A 4595-nucleotide genomic window follows, 5' to 3' on the forward strand; every position below is an offset into this window, starting at 1 on the left:
TATACGCTGGCTACTTGGATTTACACCTCTCCTATCTTCATATCAGCAGGGTAGCTATTATCTCCATTTTCACAGAAGAAAACTGAGACTCAGAAGGTTGTACGATTTGCCCAAGGCCACAGAGCTGCCTTGGGGTAGAACCAGGACAAGTTTCCCGTCTGTTTCTGTTTTACTCTAAAATCCGTGCCCCTTCCATTCTGACTGACTGCTTTGAGGGCCACCTGACGTGCCATTGTTATTTACCCTCTTCTCAAAATTCTTGTCTTCAAAATTTTGTGTTTATTCTCTTCTTTGCAGTACCAAGATAGTCTCTGCTAACATAGAGTTAAGACAAAGCTCCTTGCACATAGGAGAATGACAGCATCAGCTGATTTTCCTGGAGAAAGTCTATGTTTGAAAATCATAGTGAAATGGAACAATCTTTTTAAAAAGCCATCTATGCAGCAGCATTCAGCTGACATATTATAGTTCCCTTTCATGTGGAAGAAGTCCAGAAATGTCAATAAGTCTCTAGGTAAGTAGGTACAGAAATAATGGGTGACACTGGAATAACAGACACGGCACACGGGGTGCCCACGCCTCCAGGCAGCTTTCCAGGAAACAGCTTCTCTGGGAACTGGCAGGCCTTAGGAGCCATGCGGCTGCCAAGTTCTTGCCCAGTGAGAGCCCTTTCTTCCTGGCTTGTCCCTGAGACTGCAAGGACATGGAAGCAGACCAGAAGCAGCACAAGTTGTACAGTATATGTGTTCAACTTTTAAAAATGGAAGTAAAGTGGGTATCTAATTTAACATTATAAATTAAGTATTATAAACTTTTTGTTTGAAATTTTTACTTATTTATTTATTTTTGAGATAGGGTCTCACTCTGTCACCCAGACTGGAGTGCAGTGGCATGATCACAACTTACTGTGGCTTTGACCTCCCTGGGCTAAGGTGATCCTCACACTTCAGCCTCCTGAGTAGCTGGGACCACAGGCGTGTGCCACCATGCCAGGCTAAATAATTTTTGTATTTTTTGTAGAGACAGGGTTTTGCCATGTTGTCCAGGCTCGTCTCTAACTTCTGTGCTCAAGTAATTCACCCGACTCAGCCTCCCAAATTGCTGAGATTACAGATGGGAGCCACCATGCCTGGCCCTTATAAACATGTTTTTTTTCCCCACCGAGACAGAGTCTTGCTCTGTCACCCAAGCAAGAGTGCAATGGCGTGATCTCAGCTCACTGCAACCGCCGCTTCCTAGGTTCAAGCAATTCTCCTGCCTCAGCCTCCCAAGTAGCTGGAATTACAGGCATGCGTCACCACACCTGGCTAATTTTTGTTTTTGTTTTTGTATTTTTAGTAGAGACAGGGTTTCACAATGGTGGCCAGGCTGATCTCGAACTCCTGACCTTGTGATCTGCCCACCTTGGCCTCCCAATGTAAACTTTTAAAAAAGTTAAGTATACTGAGGTTTTCATGGCATTTAATATTTGTAGTCTTGAACCTTTAAATACCACTCCTTCAGTTTTCCTGATTATAAAGATATGTGGTATGATGTATAGCTAGGAGAAAATTGGTACTGTAAAAACCAGAATCATGCTTCCTTTGGGAAAGAGAGTTACTGCGGAAAGCAAAATGCCTAAGGCTTCTGGATATGAAATTGTTAGCCTGGGGGCAGGGTCTTAAATGGGCAGAGTGAGTGGCTGAATTGCTCCCCCTGGAAAAGAGGAAGAGCATTCTTGCTCTGGAGATGGAGGGCTCGAGGAGGAGAGACCAGTGGGAAGAAGAGAGAGATGAGATGAGCCTGCAGAGAAGAAAAGGTCAAGGAATCTTTCCATTATTCCATTCTGATTTGCTTGATTTGATATAGTCATGTAGACCCTTCATGCCACCAAGCCTTAGGCAAGTGTATCATACACACACACTGTGTTTACCATGTCACTGTTTTGTGGAAATCGTGAGAACAGGGCTGAATTCCATGCCTGTGTCCCCAGCAAGAGTGAAAACTAGGATTTTGCAGGCATGGGAAAGTGAGGCAGAGATGGTGAAGAGAAAACAGGAATCTCGGCCATGCCTGGGAACCATGGTCTTCAGGATCCTGTGTGGGACTTCTCCCAAAATGCAGAAGGGGGTTTATAGACACTATTTCCTAGATTTTGAGGGGGCAAGATGACATTTGGGTTGCATCGGTGGAGTTTCCCAGGCCTGTCTCTTGTATTCATCCTTGGTACCACTTTTCTTTTTAGGGAAACTGGTAGAGGGAAGAGGAGTTTTGGAGACAGGCTAACCTGAATTTGCAACCGATCTCTCTTTCTATTGCTTAACCCATTTGAACCACTTTTTTTTTCAGCCATAAAAAAAAATCTCACAGGACACAGGATGGTGAAGAGGTTTGAATTAAATGACATCTCATATACAGGTTAAAAATTCAGGTCTTGACTCCAAAGTGTTTGATTCAAATCCTGGCTCTACCATCTGCTAGCCATGTGACTTTGGATAAGTTATTCAATTTCCTGTTATAAAAAATGGGGCAGCTGGGCCCGGTGGCTCACGCCTGTAATCCTAGCACTATGGGAGGCCAAGGTGGGCCAATCACTTGAGGTCAGGAGTTTGAGACCAGCCTGGCCAATATGGTAGAGAAATCCCGTGTCTACTAAAAATACAAAAATTGGCCAGTGTGGTGGCCTACACCTGTAATCCCAGCCACTTTGGGAGGCTGAAGCAGGAGAACGGCTCGAACCCGGGAGGCAGAGGTTACAATGAGCAGAGAGCACATCACTGCACTTCAGTCTGGGCAACAGAGTGAGACTGTGTCTCAAAAAAAAAAAAAAAAAAAAAAGGAAAATGGGGCAAATCAGTGTATCTACCTTCTGTGTTGTTGGGAATGTCAAATGAGATAATACAGTAAAGCACTTTAGTATAATTGCCAGACAAGTTCTTCTTGCCCATTGCACAGATAAACCCAATTCACTGAGACATGTTATTGCAGTGGAGAAATAATTTAATTATTGCAAGGCAGCTGAACAGGAAGATGGGATTTATTATTCAAATCCACTTCCATGAAGGCTCAGAGGTTAGGGTTTTTCAGGAATAGTTTGGTGGGCATGGGCACATTAGGGAATGGGTGCTGTTGTTTGGTTGGGGATGCAATCATAGGGGTGTGGAAAAACACAGAGTACTCCTCTGGGTGGGGTCCACAGGACCAGTTGAATCCTGAGTCATGGCTTTGGGTGGAGTCGATCAGTAGCCAGAAGGCAAGAGTCTGAAAAGGCATCTCAAAATATCAATCTTACGTTGTAGAGTAATGATGTTATCTATAGGAACAGTTGGGGAAGTCTCAGATCTTGTGACCTCCAACACAGTAAAGGATTATAGCAAGGCACGCTACGCCTACATTTTAGCAGAACTCAGGCCCCTCCCTTAATCCTAATCTTGGGAGCTTTCATTAGTTTTACAAAAGTGGTTTCAGTTCCTGGGCAAGGAGGGGGTTAGTTTTAGGGAGGGACTGTTATCATCCTTGCTTCAAAGTTAAACTAGAAACTAAATTCTTCCCATGGTTAGCTTGCCCTATGTCCAGGACTGAGTGAGGACAGCCAGCTTGTGGGGCTAGAAGCAAGATGGAGTCAGCCATGCTGGACTTTATTATCATAATCTTTGCAAAGGCAGTTTCAATCATGTCTGGTATTACAGCAAGTACTTAGTAAATGGCGGCTATTATTGTTATTATTATGTATGTAAAATGTCTGGTTTGGCAAGACATTGATTAATGATTTTGCACTTTCATTCGATTGAAATGTAAGAGCTGTGAATTCCCATGCGCCCCACACCTCTTTTTCCCAGAGGAATTAACTAAAAGAGAATCAACTGATCACTTATATCAGTTATGAAGGTTCATAGAAGCTTAAAAAACACCTCTGCACTTTTTAAAGATAAAGACTTCTGACCAAATAATATTTTATTTGGAAAAAAAAAAGTACTGTCAGTTCTAAGAAATATACTCCATGTTTTTCTTTGCACTTCAACAATCTGCTTGTCATTTGTCCTCTAATGCAGAATCTTCGACCTGCCAGTGTGCATCCTCTCCCTGTGGACAGCACACTCTGCCTTTTCAAGCTACTCAGTTTTTCTCACACTTCAGTCTGTTTTCCTATTATTGCTTCAGGTTGATAGCAACTTTCCATGGTATTTGAAGCATACACCCATATGCCAGGATTTTGAATGTCATACTAAATAAAGAAGATTTTTTTTTTTTTTGAGTCAGAGTCTCACTCTTTCACCCAGGCTGGAGTGCAGTGGTGTAGTCTTGGCTCACTGCAGCCTCAACCTCCCAGGCTCAAGCAATCCTTCTAACTCAGCCTCTCAAGTAGCTACGACTACAGGCGCATGCCACCACACCCAGGTAATTTTTGTAGAGACAGGGTTTTGCCATGTTGCCCAGGTTAGTCTCAATCTCCCAGGCTCAAGCAGTCTTCCCGCCTTGACCTCCCAAAGTACTGGGATAAATAAAGAGGGTTTTTTTTGTTTTGTTTTGTTTTGTTTTTGACAAGCCTCACTCTGTCACCCAGGCAGGAGTGCTGTGGCACAATCTTGGCTCATGGGAACCTCTGCCTACTGGGT

Source organism: Chlorocebus sabaeus, chromosome 7, assembly GCF_047675955.1.
Source record: "Chlorocebus sabaeus isolate Y175 chromosome 7, mChlSab1.0.hap1, whole genome shotgun sequence".
NCBI classification, from domain to species: domain Eukaryota; kingdom Metazoa; phylum Chordata; class Mammalia; order Primates; family Cercopithecidae; genus Chlorocebus; species Chlorocebus sabaeus.